At 38.7% G+C, this 23,862-nt stretch overlaps 1 long non-coding RNA gene across 2 annotated transcripts in view; it reads left to right on the forward strand.

Annotated features, from left to right (window-relative positions):
• The window catches only part of LOC110211265 (uncharacterized), a 55,992-nt gene extending 34,593 nt beyond the window's left edge, over positions 1-21,399 (forward strand). Inside the window, exon 3 of one of the 2 annotated variants that reach the window (XR_013485797.1) lies at positions 9,308-9,387. This is a non-coding gene — a long non-coding RNA (uncharacterized LOC110211265). Of the gene's footprint in view, positions 1-9,307; positions 9,388-16,010 lie in introns of those variants that run through there. The other variant, XR_002325339.2, reaches the window with a different exon arrangement.
• The last annotated feature ends 2,463 nt before the right edge of the window (positions 21,400-23,862 follow it).

Consider the following 23,862-nt stretch of genomic DNA (forward strand, 5'->3'; position numbering starts at 1 on the left):
TAGTTTTGCATAACTGTATATGTCATGTATATATATAATGGGTATCATATTTCTTGCCTTCTCAATAGATGGGGAGAAGGGGGAGGGAGGGAAAGAATGTGAAACTAAAAATAAAAATAAAATTTCAATTACAAAAAATTATCATAAAACTTGATATGGAATCCTCAGGAAAAATGAATTCTTCTGTCTAGGAGAGTTCTCTGGTGACTAAGTGTTTAAGCATTAGAACTTTAAACTTTAATGATTAGATAGAAACCTTTGTAAAATTTCACTTACTATGGAACAGTAGAGCCAGAAGTCCTGAGTTGAAATCCCATTTCTGATGTGCTTATTACTTGTGACCTTAGACAAGTCACTATCCTCCCTGGACCTTTCTTTCTTCATCTGTAAAAATAAGGGGGTTGGGCTAGAAGATGGTCTTTGAGGTTCCTTCCACTGCTATGACCCTATGATTGCAATGCAGAATGTGAATGAAAAAGCATTGAGGAAGTACTTTCTATGTGCAAAGCCTGCTGCCCTGCCGATAGCTCTTCTACTGCCCTTTCACCCATTATTATTCACCTTGGCCAGAGGGGCAGATCTGAGTGGGTGAATGGCCTGCTTTTTTACAGCTGATGCAGTGCAGATGGGAATCTTTTGGATCAGAAGATTTCCATTTGGAAAGGAACCTTGAAGATCATGTGCTTCAAACTTCTCATTTTGAAAATAAGGAAACGGAGACTTAGAAATTAAATCATTTGTCCAAAAGTCACCCCCAGCAGTGGGAAGCACATCAGAGGAAATGAGTTCAAATCTTGGCTGTGATGCTTCCTGCTTGTATGGTTCTGGTTACCTGTAAAATGAAGGAATGTTAGTTGATGTGAGTTCCTATGGTCCTCTAGCCCTATGTTAGAACTAGGGTTTAAAATCATGTATGTCTTCTTCAAATCTACTCCATTGTGTTTGAACTCTTTTCAGCAGCCAGGTTTTAAGGTCTTCCTTCCTTTCCCATCCCACCCCCTGCCGCCTTCATAGTGGGTTATTAGCTTTTTCTTCTAGTTTTTACTGAATCAGAAACCATTACACTGGGTCAGGAATTTTAGATGGATGAATTAGAGATAAACTAAGTTTAAATGTAGTTCCCCAGCAACCAAATAGGAGAAAGAAGACAGTGAAATAAAGGATTTCTGCCAGTGGCTTGGGGGAGTTGATGCAAAGGGAGAAAGTACTGGTTAAAGGAACATCTAATTTGCCTTTCTAGTAAGGAATGAAGAGTTTGACTTAATTTGCCATATGACTAGGAAGAGACTTACTAGGACAGTGAAGAGCCTCATGTGTGCTCTGTATAAGAAATTCCTTTTTTTAAGGCATGGTTAGTAACTGTAACATTGTGTTTACTTCACCTCTTTGAGAGCAAAGAGCCTAATTCACCACTGACCTCCTGTGGTTTGACCCAGTCTCCTTGGCTAGTTCTTTTGTAGATGGAGAAAACAGAGACCATTAACTGAGGTAATAATAACTTGCCCAAATGAGCATACAGCATGGCTCTTGAATTTCCAGTCTGCTCATTGGTCCATGTGCCAAACCCCCCCCACCCTTGGTACTTTTTGTTTGCTTTATCTCAAGAAGAGGGAGGTGATGTGGAAGACCAGGCTGGGGTGGGAAAGGAGCACAGCTCAAACTCCACATCCTGCTGCAGACGGCAGTTAAGCCTTGGTGTCTGCTACTGGATGAGAGTGGTCAGGCAAACAATGTCAGATGTGTAAGCCTTGCCTTTGCCCTTGTAGCAAAGGGTTACATGGGGTCATCCTGAGTCTGGGAATCTGAAAGGAAAAGAAACAGTCATTCTGGCAGTTCTGGCTCATAAACTTACACTCATTTAAGAGATAAGGAAACACTGTAGACACTGTTTAGATCAATAGTCTTAGATTTATCCTTAGAAACTAAAAGAAGTAGTAAATAATTGGTGATTCAGTATGTTTTTAATTTGAGTCTCATAAACAGGAAAGTCCCAAATTAGGTATTTACAAATTTGTTTTTCTATAGAGCTCTCTCCTATTCATTGTTTGGCATTTAAACTCCCTATGCTATTGCTTATTAGAAGGTAAATAGGAAAATATAGTTCCTAGTACTGAGAATCTGTCATTTTTAGTATAAAAACTAGAAATCTTAGGCCTATTTTCCTGTACTTCTGGAAGGGGAAGAAGCTATGAGATATTTCATCTAGAAAACATTAGTTACTGTGATATTAGAACAGAATTTGGCAGAGGATGGGGAAGTTAGTCCCAAGTAAGTCTCAGACCTTTTAATATTTTATTAGACTGTTCATTTTGATCTCAAGGAAATATAGCCAATTGAAATATTGCTAAGATGACTTGGTGGTACAGTGGAAAAAATGCTGGATTGGTGGTCAGGAAGCCTGCGTTCAGGTGCGGCTGGTCTGCTGCTATTGGTTCTAAGGTCTCGGGCAGCCCAGTTAACTTTCTTGGGCCCCAGCTTCTCATCTATAAAATGAGTTTTGTAATAGATGGCATCTGAGATCTGGGAATAATAGTGTTACCCCCCAACTCACCCGTCCTGCTTCTAACCCAGGCCCTACAGCCATCATTCAGGGAAGCTATTCTTGTAAATAAGGTGCCAGTGATCCCTACCAATTGCCGACCAACTGCCAGGCCTAGGGCAGGCAAACCAGCCCAGCTAAACCAGGAGCATCCCTATGTCTCTCAACTCCCTCTCAATCTAGTGATTTGGGTAAACAGATTTTTGCCATAAACCCATAGTACTCTCATCAGACTCCTTGGGGGAAAGCAACTAATCACAAAATTGAGAGGTGTTATTGAAATACCTGTAACTATTGTCAGACAATGAACCAGGCCCAGAACTGAATAGGAGGAAGAGAACAGATGAAATCTTCTTTGGGAAACAGATAGAAAGTGGCATGTGTCAGGCAAGTCAATCCACTGTGACCACCACATCCCCTCTGACCCATGGAGATAATTTAGGACTCTGAACCCAAGAGTGTTTGAATACTAGTGCCCAACAGATCACTATCCCCCCTTGAACCCAGTCCCCACAGCCATTATGGAGGGGAGAAATCCATTTGGGGAAGAGGACTTCCTTCCCCAGCAGCAACTGCTGACCAATAGCCACACAGTGGTAAGCCGAGGAGCCTTGTGAGTGGCAGTGCCTGCAGCCCACTGGTTCTGCTGTCAGCTCAGCCCTGCCAGCCATGATCCCGGGAAGTAATTACAGAGGAGATTAAGGAGAACCCAGAAAAGAAAGTTCTTACCACCCTTAGCCCTTTCAAATGGTTCCGCACCAGGAACTGATGTAATTTTATTGGTGGAGATGACGAAGAGGCATTACCATTACCAACCATTTTACCCCTGTACCCTAAAGACCATGTGACCTTTCTATCTGACTTGCAGCTTAAAGCTTCTCTCTGTCTCATCTGTCCCATTAGATGTGAGCTCCTTGAGATCAAGACTGTCTTACTTTTCTGTTTGTATTCTCAGAACATGGTTTTGCATATAGAAAGCACTTAATAAATGCCTTTTCATTCATTCATTCATGATGGCTGGGGAGAGTCCATGCACAAGCTATCCAAAGTCACGGATGGTCACTAAATATGGCGCATTGAGAATGCCAAATAGTAAATCTTCTCAACCATTCATTGCCATATGTAGGTTTTGTACAGATGATATAGAACCATCATCCTAAGATCATAAATTAAACTTGGAAGGAATTTAAGAGGCCATCTCTCCAACCCCTTCTTACAATGACTGAGGCCACCCTGGAAGGTGATGTGTTTGCCTCCCCATCACTCAGGGTAGAAGCATTAGAGTTTTGATTTGAAAAGATTGGAACCCAGGACTTCTGACACCAGAGCTTGTGCTCTTTTGATAGTTAGAAACTTAATTGTCTAATCTAATGGTGCCCAGACGTTATAGCCCTTTCCAGGTGGCGAGTCACATTGTAGGCAGGCCAGATATCGTGGTCTGCCTTTTCAAAAACAGTGTTTATATTTTCTCCCTTGTTTTTATATAAAATGGGAGCTTGGCAGCTTGGCCAGTGATTCAGTATTTGTTTTAGGTGGTGTTATTTAAGCATAAAGGAAGCAGAGAACGTGATCCTCTCTGGGCAGGATGTTCCTATGCCTGGTCTTGCCAACCTTTCCCTTGTATGTAACTCCTAAAAAGCAGTTGCTCATGATGTGCAAATAATATGATACCTAATTGACCAAATGTAAGTTTAATGTTTTTCTTAGCTATGTGAAAAGATGCGTCATTCCAGGAGTCAGGAGACCAGGGCTCTACCTTAATAACTATATGATCTTAGACGACTTGGTTGAGCTCACTGAGCACCCCTCTGTTTCTGAACTCCCTATCAATTGAGTGATTTGGGTGAACAGGTTTTTTTTTCCATAAAGCCATAGTACTCTCATCAAACTCCTTGGGGGAAAGCAATTAATCACAAAATTGAGAGGTATTATTGAAATACCTGTAACTATTGTCAGACAATGAACCAGGCTCAGAACTAAATGAGAGGAAGAGAACAGATGAAATCTCTTTTGGGAAACTGAGTAACACTTTGCCTGATTCCTGCTGTTCTTGAAACAAAATCCCATCTTTTTAACATTATTATTCTTCTGGTGATGTGTTATGACTGTAAGTCATGGAATGCCACATGGTTTGAGGAATCAAATCTGTAGGTCACTAAGATATCAATGGAGATATGCATGATAGACTGAAATAGGCTGCAAGGAATTATGAATCATGAATTCTGAGGAACACTTGGTTTAAAAGATATCAAAGATATGCATGACCAGAAAAGTGTAAGGGCCTGGGCTAGTCATATATAAACAACCAGTGATTATAGATATATAACCTGGGAGTTCCATAGTATCAAGAGATCTAGGCCAGCACCTAGCCTAGTACATTGTGTGGAAAACTCCCTACTGGAGTTTTCACAGAATATGAAGGCTCAGGGTTGTGATTTGGACCTTGGGAGGGAAATACTAACATTGATGAGATGAATGATTGAAAAAAACATTTATTAAAGGCTTATTGTATGCCAATCACTGGGGATATAGATAGAATGGTGAAGACAATCACAGCCCTCTAGGAACTCTGTGTTCTAATAAAGGAAGAGAATACATAGAAGAGTGATGATTTGGGACAGGTATTTTGTTTTGGAAAGTCATTAGGATGGTGAGTAGATTGACTCATACTTTGCAGTAGCTGTGACAGTATTAATTTGGTTGTGGTTCCAGAACGCTAAAGTTGGGGGAGAGTTGACACAAAATGGCTGAAGGTTAAAGTGAAACATAACTAGAGAGACCAGTCTGATGTAGGGTTAGATCACAGGTCCATTGGAGTATTGTCTGCATGAGTCATTATTTTCTATGCACAAGTAGATGAATAGGTATTTAAATTTATTTCTTATTATCATACTAGCATAATTTTGATAACTTGTTGAATAAGAAAAAGTAGCCAAAGAGGAAAATACACACATTTCTAAATCTGGAGATATCCTACCTTTTCAGTAACTTACATTAAATATGTGAAGGGATGCCCAGATAGAGTAGATTTAGGTTAATTGATTAACATCAACTATGAAGAACTCATTAACTTAAAAATTTTCAAAAATTGTTTTCTTGTCCTTTTATGTTTATTTAACAAGTGTTTTCATGCCTACTAACTATATGCTCTGGGGAATGTGGGATATAAGATGTACAAGAAAGTATAAAGCTGGACTGTGCTACAAGGAATTTACATATAATCTTGAGGTATATCTTTTAAAACTAAAGGAATTTTCATTTTTGGAAGTGACCATTTCACACCTATTTTAAACAGCTTCATTTATTTTTCCAGATAAGTTTTGCAGTTTCTTGATTAAAACCCTGTTCTGAAACTCCATTGTGGTGTGGAGGTGATCTTGGGTTCTAGAAGGCAGTGACAGCAAAACACATATTCTGGTAGGTTTTACCAAGCATTTGAATCAATGAAGAATGACACCATGACTTCAAGGTCAGGCTTAGCTCAATGCACTAGGCTTCATCTTTAGGATACTGGCCACCAGGAAATTCCTTTTTTTAAACAAGGCCATTCACAAAATCTAGAGGGAGGCATACCAGTGAAACCACTGATTTCTCAAAGTTCAAATTTGTAGCAATGTCAGAAAAGTCAATGACAATTTGGTTATTTTTTTCCACTAGAACTAATTTACCGTAGACTTTTTAATATGCTTACTGGGAAGATCAAAAACCTGGATGAAACAGTAAAGGTTTTATTTTCAACATATAATTAATTCTTTATCACCAAATATGTTTATTTTAACAAAATAACATATATTTCCTAATTTATAATTGCTTTATTATCTGAAATGTGAGTTAAGAAAACAAAAAGAGGAGTTTTGTTGAAAACAAAGAGGCCAAATCAATAAGAAAAAAAATTGAAATATTGGTGTGTAGCAAACATTTCCCTGGGTATCTGTCAACAGGAAGTTCTCCCTATCTGAGGGCCCAATTTGATTGGTCGGATTGATTGACCCAATCCCATCACTACCATCTATGGGAGTAAGGAGTGTCCTTTTATCTTAAATCTTTGATCTTTAACCTAGTTCAGTCCTTCTAGATATCTACCTCTGTTTGGGTTAATAAACTTCTCTCAATAGCAAAATCTATTTGCTATTATTTTGTGATGATTTGTAGGGTAAAAGACAACATGTCTTCGTTTTACAGTTCCAGATAGTTTTAACTCCAAGTCAACTAATCGACTTCTCCCTAAGTTCCATAGTTCTTATGAACTAGTTCTTTTCTTCCTGGCCTCTAGCAACAATATCTTATTCTATATGGAAATTTCATTCTTAAGTAGCCACTTGATTCTTTTATTATTTTTTATTTAAAATTTTTTTCAATTAACAATCTTTTGTTTCCCTTCTCCCTACACCCCTCATTAAAAGAAAATCAAAAAGATAAAAAAAAAGAATAATAGCAATAACTAGTATTTATATAATAATTTAAGATTTACAAAGCAACTTATAAATATTGTCTCATTTTATCCTTATGGCAGCCCTTGAAGGTGGATGCTATTATTAAACCTACTTTATAGATAAAAGAATTAAGGCACACTGAGGTTAAGTGACTTGTCCAGGGCCACACCACTAGTAAGTGTCTAGAGCTAGATTTTAACTCAGTAAGATGAGTCCTCCTGACTCCAGGCTCAGTGTTCTATCCACTGTACTACTTAGCTGCCCTCATATTGACTTAGAAAACCACATATTAACGTTATGTATGTTCTATTATATTCTTTCCACTGAGCCACCTAGCTGACTCCCATATGCATAGTCAAGTAAACCAAATCTCCTAGTTGGCCATTTTCCCAAAATATGTTTTATTCTGCCTTCTGTCAGGAGGTGGGTAGTTTCCTTATGGTCCTTTGAAATCCTGTTTGATCATTGTGTTGAACAGAGTTCTTAAGTCTTACAAAATTGTTTGTTTTTACAATATTGTTATTATTGTATAAACTGTTCTGTTTTTGCTCACTTCACTCTTCATCAGTTGATACAAGTCTTCCAGGTTTCTCTGAAACTGCATCCTTTATCATTTTCTATGGCACAATAGTATTTTATTACATTCATAGACCGTTGTTTGGCCATTCCCTAAATGATGAGTGACCACCTGATTCTTAATTTGTTATTCTATCTTCCCTTCGTTTTTTTCTCTCCCCAAACTCTTTAATTCCTCAAAGATTCCCAGCCTGAGGTTCAGTTCCATTTATTTATTTCTTCATCTCCCACTTGGATAACTTACAAAATCCATGCCCAATCCTCAGGTTTCATAGGGGGATCATATTCATTGCTCTCCTACTCTTCAGGTGCTAATCCAGCTTTGTCTCATCTGACCAACTCCACTACTGAGATATGGACTTACAATTATAAAATAATGTTACTAAGTTAAGATTAGTCTAGTATCATACAAAAGGATAAACATACACACATGCATGCACACACACATACACACTTTCTCCACTTGTAAATTAAGGTACTGTTTAAAAATATCATTGCTATCTCATAAGAGAGGCAGTGTGGTTCCTTGGATAGAGAACAGGCCTAGAAGTCAGGAGAATTGTATTCAAGAGACACTTCTGACCAATTCTGGCTGTGTGACCCTGGGCAAGTCACTTAACCATTGTCCCAGTTTCTTCATCCATAAATGGGACTAATAATAGTTCCTAACTCCCAGAATTGTTATGAGGATAAAATGAGATTATATTTGTAAAACACTTTATAAAACTTAAAAGTGCTATGTAAATGCTGGCTGTGATGTTGATGATATGTGGCCTCAGGTCACAGTCTCTTAATTTATCCAAGTCTCATTTTCCTTCCCTGGGAAATGAGATTGGACTAAATGATCTCTAAGATCCCTTCCAGCTTATTTATTAGCTGTGTGACCCATGGCAGTTCTCTAAACCTCTTCCATCCTCTGTTTTTACATGAACAAAATGGGGATAATAATAACACCAACTTTGGAGGGTTCTTTTGAGGATCAAATCAAATAGCAATATAGGTATGACATATGTAAACCACTTTGACATTCATTTTTTTAAAAAAAATTGAATTCCAAATTCTTTCTTTCCCTTCCTTTCCCCACCCAATGATAAGGCAAACAACATATCAATTATATGTATGAATTTATTCAAAATATATATCTATATTAACTATGTTGCCAGAAAATAAAAATAAAAAGCAAGAAATATAAAGAAAATGAAAAAAAGCACACATCAGTCTTCACTCATCGGTTTTCTCTCTGGAGGTGGATAGCATTTTTCATCATGGCTCCTTTGGAATTGTCTTGGCTCATGGTCTTGATCAAAGTAGCCAAGTCCTTCAATGATTTCCTGGTTCTACTCACTTTACTTTGTATCGGTTCATATACGTCTTCCCAGGATTTTCTGAAATCATCCTACGTGTGATTTCTTTTAGTACAATAGTATTCCATCACAGTCATATGCCACAGCTTGTTCAGCCATTCCTCAATTAGTGGGCATCCCCTCAATTTTCAATTCTTGGCCACCACAAAAAGAGCTGCTATGAATATTTTTGTACATGTGGGTCCTTTTCCCATTTGTTTGATCTCTTTCGGATATAGCCCTAGAAGTGCTATTGCTGGATCAAAGGGTATGCACATTTTTGTAGCCCTTTGGGCATAGTTCCAAATTGTTTTCCAGAATGCTGGACTAGTTCTGTGTGAAACATTTTGAAAATCTCAAAGAGCTGGATAAATGTTTTGCTGCTGCTGCTGTTACTACTACTATTGCCTTCCCAGGTGCCTTGATGCCAGGGAAGGGGTGCCATGGATAATGGACACAGAAGTTCTCTAGGTATTAATAAAGGTATGTTCCCTCATTGTAAAGTTATTAGGCATTGTAGTTTAGAAACCAGTAACTTGTGAGTTTGATTGGTGTAAATCAGTTCCGAGGGCTGGATCCTTCCTGGGTGAATGTATAAGATTGAATTTCTGAATCCGTACAAATGAAGACCAGTGTCTAGACTGGAATGATTTTTCCCAGCTGTCAGCCCTCCTACATGTCACTTTTGTTTGTTTGTTTGTTTGTTTTAGGCAATTGGGGTTAAGTGACTTGCCCAGGATCACACAGCCAGTAAGCGTCAAGTGTTTGGTCTGAGGCTGGATTTGAACTCAGATCCTCCTGACTTCAGGGCTGGTGGTCTATCCGCCGCACCACCTAGCTGCCCACTTTTGCAGCCTACCTATTCCCACTCCCTCTCCCAACAAATCTTTTTTTAAAATTCATTTTTTCAATTAATAAGCATTTATTTTCTCTCTCACCCAGAACCATCTTTGCCACAACATCCCCTACAGGTGGTACTTGCCTATAGAGGTGCCTAATACCTATTGGTGATGTTAATTAAAGAGCATTGCCTCTCATCTCTTGTGTTAAAAACAAAACTCAGGCTGTTATCTTCTCTGAAATGTTGGGGAGAGTTAAATTATGTTATAATCTCATCCTTAAATGGACTCTCCATTTGGGGGGGGGGGAAAGGAACGAAAGCGCTGGTGTGGGCCCAGAAGCCTGGCATCCTTGTTCACTTGCTCTGTTGATATGACCCCTGCATGAAACTTCCTCTCTTGGGTTTCTGAAACAGAGGAAAAAAAGAGGTTGGCAGGGCTGCCACAAAAGAAAAAAAAAAGAAATATCTTTTTGGTCAGATCTAAGAGGAAGGGTTTTATAAACCACTAAGAGACTGAATTTCTCTTCCTGTTAAGGGATTGGAAGGCTTTTTGGCCTATCACGATTATCTAAGAAACCCTGCCTCCTTCTAAATAAGATTTTGATGAAAGCAAGGGAGCCCAGGGAAAATGAGTTTTTATTGCAAATGTGCATAATTTAATTTGAAGCAAATTGGGAGTCTGGCTCAGGGAAGAACTGAGGCTGGGGAAAGGGTCATATCTAATTCTGATCCTCTAATTGTACAGACCAGTAAGTCTGAGGGTAGAAGCTTATAATTTTGGTTTGTCCTCACAAAAGCAGAGAAAAGTGCTTTCTAGTGCTAATGCCAGTTTGATAGGAATAGGAGAGCCCTATAGTGGCATTCGGGGCTTGCCTGTCAGCTAGCTGATGACGAAAAAGGGCTGTCTATTTAGACGACTCTTCTGGAAGGAAAGAGTAAAAACTGAGTTTGATGATAAACGTTTCTCTTCTAAACAAAACAACTGTTCAAAGACTTCCTAGGCAGTATAGGCACTGGTTGATTTATCTTAATTAAAATATACTTATTTAGCACCTTCTCTTTGGCTAGCCATACAAATTGGAGAAATGCAGAGAATATATCAAAGAACCAATAACTTCACTGGGGAAATGGGGCACATCACCTGCTTCTGGAAATGTGATTCTCCATACTAGGTGAGGAACAAATGCTTAGTAAATAGTTCATAGAGTAAATGCCATAGGGGTTCAGTGAGAGGAGAGATCATTTTGAGGCCCTTGGTCACAAAGGCCTTGTGAGAGATGTGAGGTTTAAAGTAGTTCTTTAAAGATAAGTGAGAATTGTAGAGGGTAGAGGACCTCATTATAGATGGGGCTGGAAAGATTCATAATAGGGTGCGTAGGTGAAAAAATGTCATGCGCATTTCGGGGACAGTGAGTAGACTAGTTAGGCTGGAGTGAATGGTTTTTGTAGTGGGCTAGTAAAAGAGAAGACTGGAAAGGTCAGTTGGGGCTAGATTTTGGAGTGCAAGCAATGCTCTGCTAAGGAATTTGGATTTCAGCCTGTAGGCAGTTAGGAGTCACTAAATGTTTTTAAGCAGGGGAATGGGGAGAGGAAGGAAGGGCATGATGAAAGGACATGATGAAAGTAATATTTTTAAGACAGTAAGCCTGGCCAGCTGGATAGAGTATAGGGAGAATGATTAGAGACAGAGACTAGTTGGGAGACATTGTAATAATGAAGGTGAAAGATAACAAGGACCTGGACTGTAGTAGTGGTGGTGGAATAGAGAAGAAGGGATGTAGAAAATTGGTAATAGAACTTTGTGATGGGATAGAGTTTTTTTTTTCTCTCTCTCTCTCTCTCTCTTTCCCTGTGTGTGTGTTGTTGTTATTGTTCAGTCATTTCAGTTGTGTTTGACTCTTTGTGATCACATTTCTTGGCAAAGATACGAGAGTGGTTTGCCATTTTCTTCTCCAATTCATTTTACAGATGTCAGAACTGGCAAACAGAGTGAAGTAACTTGTCCAGGGTTGGTTTTTTAATATAACCCTTTCTCCTACCCTATCCAGCAAGCCAACCTTGTAACAAAGAGTAAAAAAGAAAGTAGGCACAGGTGAGAGGCAATTTAACTGAACTAACCTTAAATTCTTGAACTGATCCTCATATATATGCGGTGTGCCATATTCACAATTCCCCATCTTTGCAAGGAAGGGAGGGACATACATTTTTCATCTCTTCTCCACATCCCAAAGTATTTTTCCAAAGTAGCTTCGTACTGTTGTGAGAAGCATCCATTTTCACTTTCTGATTATAAGCCAGGTCTTAACATAATGCCATGTTCTGTACAACTGAAGGTAGGTAAAGGTGCTTAGGTTTACTTCTTTGCTTTGCCTTAGTATAGGTGCCTACTTTTATCTATGAAATATTGATTGAAATATTTTGTAACTGTTGAATAGAAAGTAAGACTTAAAACAAAGAAAACAATGGTATAAAATTATGATATTTTGGTTTGTTAGTTTTACATTTTTCTAATTTTGTAATTTGTCACAGGATTTGGAGAAAACAGTATGTTTGACTAATTGTCCATTCTGGTTAACTGAGTACAATCTTAGTTGTCAAAATACACAGTATTGATTTTCAAAGAATTAGAATTTTAAAAAATATGGTTCTACCACTAAGCGTTATTTAATTTTTAGTGACTGTGATATAGAAGCTCCAACATTTTATGCCTTAGTACCATTGATGTAAGCATTGTTTATCATGGTATGAGTAGAAACGTGGTTCTCTGAGCTTTTTGTTTATTGGGATTCTGGCTAGATACTAGCTCTCTGTGTTTAAGTTAACACTATGATACGATTTGCGACCACTGGGAATTAGAGAATCACATAAGGGACTTCAGAGCTTTCCTAGTTCAACTTGTCATTTGACCTAGAATACCTTAAATTATGTTGACAAATAGCTACTCAGACTCTGCTTGAAATCTTCAGTGAGGAAAAACTGAATCTCTCCCAACTTTAATGCTGGGAAGTGTTTCCTTACAGCCAGTCTAAATCTAACTCTTTGCAAATTCTACATGGTTTTCCTGGTCCTGCCCTTTGGGACCAAGCTAAAGTCAACAAGCCTAATTCCTCTTTAAAGACTTTAAAAACAGTTATGTCCCTCTGCTTTCCATCTCTCGGCTAAATATTCACCAGTGACCCTTGTGTGGTAAAGTTGTCTAACCAGCCTCATCACCATCTGGATGAACGGTAGCTCAGAACTATCCTTTCACCAATGGGTCACCCATATTGAAGATAGGTCCCTCAGAGATCATCCATTCCAACCTCACCCTGAAGCAGAATCTCTTCTACAATGTATCTTACCAATGGTCATCTATTTGTTATAAGGAAGGACTTGGTTTTTTTGGACAGGAGAGATTGGTGGAGTTGGGGTGATTGACAGGGATAGGGAATCGATCTGTGATCTCATTGGCATAGGGTGATTCTAGATGAGAAAGCTTCCAACCGTGCAGGTTGGCACCTCCTCAGTAACTTTTAGTCTTCTATAGTGGTACTGAATTTCCTGTGGTACTGAAAGGCTAATTATTTGCCCAGTCATCCAGTCAGTATATGTCAGAGGTCTTCCTGTCCCTAACACCAGCTCTCTGTACACTTCCTTTGTAGTATTTGAAAAAGGAAGAAAAGGTTGTTGATGAATCATTAAAAAAAACTCCACAGAACAGAGCCCAAGGAAGATTAGAACGGGACATAGACAAGTCAGGACAGTGTAACTGTCATGTTAAATATAAAGCATGCAACAACAACAACAACAATGAACTTCAAGCTCTATCTAGTGGAAATTTACAGTTTCAGAAGCAATCCACCTTTTCTTCTTTGCGCAGGGAAATGTTAATACTTACTGCTGTTTGTCAAGTTCATAATAATGAAAAAGGAAAATTTACATTTCAAAAACGATCGTTAACCCTTGCTTGAAGACTTCCTAAAGCATTCATGATCAGCCTCAACTGGCTGATCTGTCATGTTCTTAATGTTCTGGTAGGGAAGAATGTGTATCTTCCACCCTGGTTCAGGGAAATAATTAAGCTAGCATGCTAAGGTGTCACACTTGGGTTCTTCAGGATGCGTCTTCCTCCTGCCTTCTGGTTATATAAGCTGCTTAAAGGGTTTGTACTATAGTGTCATGGCGTTCCTAAACTTCCTGCTCATGTAGACATGTCCTTCAAATGAATAGGAGGGCTTTTAGGGTGGATTTTCAGTTTCTGTTCAGGTGGACAAGAACAGGGAGTGGTAACTGAGATTGCAGCCCTTAAAGTTTGGCTTGAAGAACTCTTTAACTATTTGGGGGGGGAGGTGTCTCTACATTCAAGGATGGTTCATTCGCCCAAGAAATAGTTGTGGGTTTGTTTTTTTTTTTAGCCATACTACATTTGGAGAATTCAGTCCATTCTGTGGTAAAGATGGGGGTGGGGGATGGGGTAAGGATCCTTTCAGCTGAGTACAAGTGATTATATACCCAGGTGATAATTTAATTTCACGTATGTTTGTGGTATAAGAGATTTATACAGAGATCTCACTGAAGAAATTTATAGCTAAATCATAGCTCCAAAACCTGACTTATATAAGAAGTAAAAGAAAGAGAACCTTAGCTACTACTGGTTTAAAAAAAAAACAACACTCATTTGTATTGAGAATAAGATTAAGAGTGAGAAGCTTCTTATCACTGACCTTAATCAGATCTCTTTGACTCTCTCTTTGATTCATTTCTCATTTCTGAACAAATAGAATCTGTACCAGAAGAGTGTTAATGGCTGAATTCAGTCAAAATGCATTAAAAACTCATGGTCAATTTAAACTACCTTCAGAACAACAGGTTATTAGATTACACATATTAGATAATTCAGAAACATATAATTCTATAACTTTACTAGGAACTTGGGGTTTCCAGCTAAGTGGTGCTAAGATTAGAAGCAGCTCACTTAGGGAGAGCTCCCTCTGGATCAGAAGAGTAGATATCGGGGACAGCTAGGTGACACAGTAGATAGAGCTCTGGCCTTGGAATAGGAGGACCTGAGTTCAAATCTGGCCTTAGATACTTGACACTTAATAGCTGTGCGACCCTGGGCAAGTCACTTTACCTCTATTGCCTCACCAAAAAAAAAGTGGAGGGAAAAAAAAAAGAGTAGATAGCATAACCAGGGATGGGGAACCTGTTGGCCTTGAGGCCACATGTAATTTTCTAAATCCTTAAGTGTAGCCAAATTTTACAGAATAATTTGAATTCAATCAAAAGACTGCATTTAAGGATCTAGAAGCCCACATGTGGCCTCAAGGCCTCAGGTTCCCCACCCCTGCATAAGTAGTAGCCTTGCTAGTAAGGGACATGGCTGCTTGGTAGTATTGAAACTCTCCCAGTGGGAATGGATTTTGAACATATGATGGATTATCATACAGAAAACATCATCTTGTAAGTTTGCTTAAAAATAGTGAACATGAGATTACTACTCTTGTTTAGGGAGAGGCCTGAGCCCTGTATTTGGAGTGAGGCAAACAAGTCACTTCAGCTCTCTGAGCCTCAAGCAGCACTGTAAGATGTAGCTACTAAGTTCTATGAAGTAGGATGGGATGGATGGGATGGATGGAGTTCCTAAATCAGGGATATCACAGATTCTCGGCTGTCTGTTTCTTTTCCCCCTTTCTTCATAGAGTACGTTTCTAAATCATTCAAGTCATTCATCAAGAAGCATGGATGTGGATGGCCAGAGAGCCATCAATCTAGCATCCCACCCATCAGTAGTTCCCACCCAGAGTAGGTGCTTAATGAATGACACTTGACTGACTGTTAGCAGCTCTCAGGAGACCCTTTAATGTAGGTTCTTCCTTTGGTCAAGAGGTATAGGCCATACATGCCAAAGGTGTATAGCTTACTGAAGTGTTCCACTGTTCTACCCTTTTAACTAGGAAATTATTCCTTGGGGAGAAGGCATAGGCATAGGACCATGTACATGTACAGGGAGAGTGGCTTTATCTGGATAGAGGAGGAGATTATAGGATCAGAAGATGGTGGCTCTCAGGCCTATTTAAGACTAAGTTGGAGGGTAGAAAGGAACCAAGGGGTTTTTCGGTGCTGAAGGTGGCCAAGGTGTAGTGTAGGTAGAGAGTGGTGAGAGGAAATTAGGTCTTAGAGATCTAATTTTAAAATCTCTGTCTTTTTACAGAAGGTAATCCTGAGACCTAGAGAGAGGGTATTATATATATATTTTTTTAAATGGTCCATGATGCTTTCTCAAATCACACTTTCAGATGTTTAAAAGATAAGTGACCTCCAGGCCAGAGAATCAGTTGGTTCAGAAGACCCAAGAAGAGATCTTGTGCCAAGAGAACTGGTTTTTGATGGATGAACCTAAGGCTGTAATGAGGATAATTTCCTGCCCATAGGAAATGAGTGTTGGAAAAAACCTGTTCCCTGTTGCCAAATGGATACTACATCCCACTCAAATCCTGCTGAAATATAACCTTATTGTTATTTTTCCTAAAAGACATTATCAAAAACAGAATTGTTGGCTTTGGAAATGTGACGTTGTGACTACAAGAACCAAGTGCTCCGCAACCTCTAATAATTCAGAAGACCTCATGTAATATCCCAAAGACCTAGTGATGACCGGCCTTCTCTAACAGAGCCAACAAAGTCCAGTTGTAGAAAGTTGTAAGAAAGAAGAAAAAAGAAAGAGGAGAAAAAGTAATTCAACAAAACCAACCAACCCATTACCCCATGGGACAATATATACCCATAGTTTTGTACCCATAGCTCTCCACCTTTGCAAAGAGAGGAGGGAAATGTGTCTTCTTCCTCTTTTCTTCAGGAGCAACCCTGATCATTATTGTGATTATCAGGAGCTAGGTGAAGCTGTGACTTTTGTTCTTTCTGTATACTTCTCAGTCTAGGAAACCCATAGAAGACCCTGTACAATCCTGTAAAGTGCGTTATCCTTGTCCTCAATACCAAATGATGCTTCTTAAGCGTCCACCTATGAGGGTGGAGGAGGGAGGAAGCTAGGCCAAGTTATGAATGAAGCAAGCTAACCACTATCCTTGCTGCATATGGCTTTGTTAAAAAAAAAAAAAAAGACAGCTGCTATGTGGACACGAGAACAGAAAGCTGTAAAGTAACACTCAGTTATGTAGCACCGAGAAGAAAAAACATGGCAGGATCACAAACTTTGTTAGTTTAATAAATTAACTCTTTATATTAGAGTTATTTCACATTTATGTGCACATTGTATGACTTTATATGGTTCACAAGAATTGGGATAGAGCAAAGGATATATCATCAAAAAAATCAATAAATCAACTTCATTCTTAAAATGAAGACTTAAGATAAAAAGAAGACTTAAGGCAGAGGGTAAGGTGATTGAAAGGCAGTGGAAATCATCAAAAATCCTATTTGGTGCCACTCTGAAGAATTCTATAGGTAGGGCTAGATTTCAAAGAAAATTGCTATGATCTTAACTCCATCAGGGATGGACAAATACTTTAGCCTCGCCCATTTTTTTTGTTTGTTTATGGTTTCCAGTGGTGTTACTGTTCCAGATTTAACCCCTACAGCCATATACCAGCTTATAATGACTAATACCATATGTCATTGTTTTGGAAACTTTAGCATGTTAATAGTTTGTGTCTTCGAGCCTTGATTTCTGCTCTGACCCCTTTATTCTCAACATGTGCCTGTCTGATACATTTAAATCAACAACTATGTGTCAGGTACTATACTAAGCAATGGAGCTGGACACACCCACACCCACACCCACACCCACACACACACACACACACACACACACACACACACACACACACGCGCGTGCGCACACACACAATGAATTAGAGATAGTTTTGGAGAGGAAGCACTAGTTAATGGTACATAATAAGGGAGAGTGGAAAATCCTTCTTATAGAACGTAGAATTTTAGTTGAGATTTGAAGAAGGCCAGGAGGAAAAAGGTCATTCCAGGCATAGGTTTGGTTCATTGACAATGATCAGTCAGGAGATGGAGTGTCTTTGTGAGAAACAGCCAGGAGGCCACTGCCAATGGATTGTAGAGTACCTGTAAGGGGGTAAGGTGTGAGAAGTTTAGAAAGGCAGCCCAATGGGATTTAAGCTTTTCTGTGATATTTCTCCCCATCTTCCCCTGGCCACGGGTGACCTTTCATTTGTGTGCTTCATTCTCTTCTAACACTGTAGAGACCTTGCTCCAACAATTATCCCTTCACTGACATCTTCAACCTATCCTCTTTATCCACTGCCTCCTTCCCAGCCAGTACAAATATGCCTCAGTATCCCTGAATACAAACAAAAACCCTTCCGTCTGTCCTGCTACACCTCCGACTGTCCTGCCCCTCCCTCGTTGTTCCTCTTAATTGCCAATGTCCTTGAGTAGTCTGTGATTATTGACTTCTGCACAACACTGAGATGCACGCTGAGAGGCAATCGCAAACCTTCCAACTGTCAAATCCAAAAGTCTTTTCCCAGTGTTCAGTTTCTTTGACCTGTCTGTAACCATTTGCTGTTGATGACTTCCTCCCTCTGGGTACTTTCTGCTCTTGGCTCCCATGGCACTTCCATCTCCTTATTTCCTTATTTTAACTGTGGGACTATTCTTTCTCTGGCTTTTCTTTTTTCCCCCTGCCCTTTACATGTCATGAGTGACATTAAGCAACTTGCTAAAGTCATAAATGCAGTAAGAAGAATCCAAAGGGGACTTTGACCCTAGGATTCTGTGACTTCAGTGCCTATACTCTTTCTATTGCATCATGCTGCAGTTGTCTGTGCAAAGTCTTTCTCTCTTCTCTACATTCTCTCCTTTTGTTATCTCTTCCACTCACATACCACTATTGCTTTATGTGGAATGACTGCCAGGAGAGTAGTTCATTAGTATAAGTCTTGGGCTTAGTCTAGAAGACCAGTCTTGCATCTTCCTTTAGTAAATGATGCTTGTGCCTCCCAATACATAACCTCTCCTGTCTCACCTTTCCCTTTCCACTGTCACCATCCTAGTTCAAGCCCTTATAGCGTCTCTTTTGGATAGTTGCAGTTCTAGCCTCTGCCCGCTCTGATCTATCCAACCCACTACTATAAGTAATCTCCTGATCCATAAGAATAGTCACATTACTCTATCGTTTAAAAATATTCTGTGACACTTTGCCCTGTGATTCAAGAGTGTTATTTGCATGTATATTTTTGTTTAAAATTAAACAAAGAGTCATTCCATCTAAGTTTTTAGATTCTATATCCTGCTTAGTTAAGAAATACAAAATCTTCTGTTTGGCATTCAAATTCCTTTATAACTTGGCCCCCTCCTACCTTTCCAGCTCCTTATCTACCTTATTCCATTTCCCACCCCCCTTCCCAACACACACACACACACACACACTATGTACTCTCTGATCTAGTCATTGGCTAGCATCCTTGCTATTCCTCACACAAGGCTCTTGTCAAGTAACTTGTGCCATTTTCACTGTCTGAGCCCCTTCCCTGGTCTGCTGTCCCTCATCATCTCTACTTCCTGGCTCCCTTCAAGTCCCAACTAACATCTTTTACAAGAAGCCCTTCCTAAGCTCCTTTAAGTTTTTTCCCTCTGTTGATTATCTTCAAATTTATCATGTATTTATCTTTTTTGTACATAGTTTTTATGTATGTTGTTTCCCTTATTAGACTGTGAGCTCCTAGAAGGCAGGGACCATTTTGCCTTTCTTTTGTGTCCCCAGTGTTTAGCACAGTACAAGGCATGTGGTAGTACTTAATAAATTACTTGTTGATTTGATTAAAAAATATAATGAAGAGCATTAATGTGACCTTTTGTATTCTCCAGCCAATGATGTCCTTTATCTGAGTCAATAATGAATCGTATATTTAGAGATTCTTATTGACTCCTTCTGTCTGAGTAACCTGGTATCATTTGGAGGGAAGGATTTTCTTTTAGATTAAAAAATTTAGGTAACTCTTTAATAGTTGGCTTGGTAGCTATGGGTCTTGTAATACCTAGAGGGTTTTACTGGACATCAGGGCTTTAGAATCTGTATTGGATCCACAAAAAGCAGAGTGGATTCAGCCTTGACCCAATTTTCTAGCATTGCCACTTCACCGTGATTAATATTTAACAGACATCTGAGAATCCAAATATAATACGTCTTGAGGCCATTATAGAATCCAAGGAACCAGCCACATTAATCCAAACTTGGCAGGTGGTTAGGAGATTTTTGTTTTTATTCTGAGGAGCTCCTTTATTTTTCACCTCAAGAAGATTTGTCTGGTTTTGAGCCATTTGGGGAGGCAATAATGTAAATATTTGAACTGTTGCCCCAGAAGAAGCTGAGAATGCAAAGCTACCTTTACCAAAGCCAGAATCTGTTTTGTCTGGGATGATGGAGAAACAGCTGGGCAGTGTAAAGATGATAATCTTTGCTAGACCACTTGCAAGCCCTTAGTATAAAAGGAAATCCCAAGTTCAGATTTTAAAAGCATCTTGACATCTTAAAGCAATACGCCAGGAAAAAAACCTGTCTTTAATAATGAATGCAGTGGGAAAAGTCACTAAATTTGGAAAAGATTTTTGAGTAAGGAATCTTATTTAGAAAGTAAAACAATGAATTTTTTTAAAGAACTGATTTTTCCAAACTGTATCCTAAGAGATTTAGTGCAGAGAAACACCTGGAAAATCAATCGAAGGATTATGAAAATATTGCTAGAATGAAGAAGGTGTTTTGGTGTTTTTATACACCAGGAAGTCATTTGAAAAAATATATCCTGGCCCCATAGTACTGAAGGGAGGGGGAAGCTTATGCTCTGGAGAAATTGGCAGCGGAATTGCTTTTGTGGGGTGATTCCTATGCATTTCCCTTTGGGTAAAACTTGTGGTTTTAAAAACCAAAAGCAGAGTAAGTTTTAAAAGCTGTTTTCAAGCTCAAAGCCAACTGGATTGAAATATTCTCTCCCCAAAAAGAAATTAATTCCAACAGATGACTAAACCCATGGCTGCTAGGGATTGCTGTGCCTCATTTTGGGAGTGTGCTTTACTTTGGTTTCCCCATCAAACTCAGGGTTGATACTCTTATAGATAGACTAGGAAAGGGGGAGAAAAATATTCAAGTTGGTATCCTGGAAGAACCTGTGCATTTCAAAAAAGCCAAATTTTTTAATTCCAACCAAAACAAATGAAAATTTTTCTGTGTGCTCCTGAGTACTAACCATGAGTTTTGTCTTAGAGTAAACAGGTATATTTTTAAGACTTCCTTAAGTTACCATCATTTAAAAACTGGACTTTCATCCGTTACTTTAAAATATGTGTGTATAATTCTAAGTTACAGGAATCCAAATTTGTGTGCGTGTGTGTGTGTGCACGCACGTGCATATGTGCACAAGTGTGTGTTTTGTCTTTGGTGCCATTTCTAGATATAGCTTTATAAAATGCTTAAGGTAGGTTACTTTATGTGTAAATCATAGAACAATTAAAGACAATAATCTGTAAGCAACTAATGGAACTTTGATGTGGAATGTTATGTAAACACTGTTGATTTAGAAGAATTTAATATGCAAACAAATTAAGAGTATTCCTAATTTGCATTTCCCTTTCCTCTACCTGTACCCTGCCCTGCTCTTTTGTTATATAAATAAAGTATAGTACACTGAGACTCCATGATATTGCTGTACTCCTTTGTTTTTTTTCCCTCTTAGGTTAAATGAAGGGGATCTTCAAAGCATTGTTGATATAAAGTATTCACAAAGTTTTGAAGATTTTATTAGATACACTGGAAGTCAGTCTGTTTCCTGAAATCAACAGTAAATTGAGTGTCACAGAAAGCTTTTTCTTAGTATAGAGGACACAATAAATGCTCATCAACAATGCTGCTAACACACACACACACACACACACACACACACACACACAGTCAAAATTGCTAGCAGAATGAAATGTTTCCGTACTTGTATGGACTTACTTAATATTCGTTGAGACAATGTTAATTCAAATGAATATACATTTAACTTTCCCGTGGGTTATTTCATTATTCACTTGAGCTTAGAAAAAGGCACACAGATTGGTAGTGTCATTTGCATTTGTGAATAACTTAAACTCTCCTGTTGTGTGATGGAATACATAAAGCATTTATTAAGTACTTACTATGTGCAAAGCACTGTGCTAATTATTGAGGATACAGATAGAAAAGTAAAACTGCCCTTAAGCATCTACCTCATGCCAGGCACTGTGCTAAGCACTGGAGATACAAAAAAAGGCAAAAGATAGTCCTGCCTTCAAGGAGTTTACAGTTTAGTGGTGGAGACAACATGCAAACAAATATACACATATAGAAGTTGTATTATATGTGTTTTAATTTGGAAATGTCATTACCAAATATAGCACATCACCATTATAAGACACCACCAGGAATTCCCTCTTCACCATTCCTGACGAGTGGTTATTTCACCTTTACTCCAGGACTTCCTGTGAAAGGTTGTTCCCTACTTCCTGAAGCAGCCCATTTCTCCTCTTGAATAGCTCTCATTGTCAGACCTATGAAGTGTTAATCAGTTTTTCTATCAAGCCAAAATTTTCCTCTTTGCACTTCTACTTGGCTCTTGGTTCTGCCTTAGAACCTACTTAGATCTAATTCCTTTTCCACTGGACAGTCTATCAGATGCTTGCAGACAGCCATCTTATGTTCCCCTTTTCTCCCACCCCCTACTCATTCTTCTTGGGCTTAAAATTTCCATTTATTTTAACCAATCCTCAAATGACATTATCTCAAAGTCCCTCACCATCCTAGTCGCCCTTCTCTGGACATCCATTCTCCAGCTTATCAACAGCCTTCCTCATTTTCGCTGGCTGTTTCTCATGCCTGGAAATCTCTCCCTTCTCATCTCTACTTCCTAGCTTCCCTGGCTTCCTTCAGGTCTCAGTTAAAATCCTATCTTCTGTAAGCATAGAAAATTTATGTTTACATTGTACTGTAGTTTTTAAAGTGTCCAATATTATGTCTAAAAAATACTGTATATAACCTTAATTTAAAAAATTCCTTATTGCTAAAGAATGCTAATCTGAGCCTTCAGAGAGTCATAACCTTTTTTCTACTGGAGGATCTTGCCTTGGTATTGATGGCTACTGGCTGATCAGGGTGGTAGTTGTTAAAAGTTGTTGAGGGTTGGGGTGACTGTGGTGATTTCCTAAAATTGTTATCCAATGAAGTTTTGCCTTGTTGGATTTACTCTTCCTTTCACTTGAATACTTAAAGGCCATTGTAGAGTTATTAATTGACCTAATTTTAATATTATTCTGTCTGAAGGACAGGGGGGCCATAGGGGAGAGAGAGAGAGAGAGAGAGAGAGAGAGATAGGGAAGAGCTAGTCAGTAGAGCAGTCAGAACACACACAACATTTATCGATTAAGTTCATTGTCTTATATGGGTGCACTTTGGGGTGCCCCCAAACAGTTATAATAGTAATATAAAGTTCAGTGATCACAGACAACTGTAACAGATTTGATAATAATGGAAAAGTTTGATATATGGTGAGAATTACCAAAATGTGACACAGAGACACAATGTGAGCTCATGTTGGGGAAATTGTGCCTATAGACTTGCTCCGTGTAGGGTTGCCACAAAGCTTAAGCACAATAAAGCAAGCTCAATAAAACAAGGTATGTCTTTCCATCTTATTTTTCTGTAGTTGTTTTCATTCTATCTTCCCTTTTAGAGTGTTAGCTTGAGAACAGGGGCTGTCTTGTATCCCCAGTGCTCAGTACATTTCTTTGCACATAGTAAGTATGCACTCGATAAATACTAGTTGATGTGAATGATTTACCTATTCTCAGCAATACAGTGATCTAAGACAATTCCAAAGGACTTATGATGAAAAATGCAATCCTCCTCCATAGAAAGAACTGATACAGTCTGAATGCAGGTAGAAGCATACTATTTTTCACTTTCTGTGTTTTTTTTCATGGTTTTTTCCCCCTTTGGGTCTGTGTCATCTTTCACAACATGACTGAAATGGTAATATTTTTTCATGATAATATGTATAACCCATAACAAATTGCTTTCTATCTTAGGGAGGGGGAAGTGAGGAAGAGAGAGAGAAAATTTGGAACTCAAAATTTTAAAAAAATGAA

This window comes from Phascolarctos cinereus, unplaced genomic scaffold, assembly GCF_003287225.1.
Source record: "Phascolarctos cinereus isolate Bilbo 61053 unplaced genomic scaffold, phaCin_HiC Scaffold_1;HRSCAF=81, whole genome shotgun sequence".
Lineage (NCBI taxonomy): Eukaryota > Metazoa > Chordata > Mammalia > Diprotodontia > Phascolarctidae > Phascolarctos > Phascolarctos cinereus.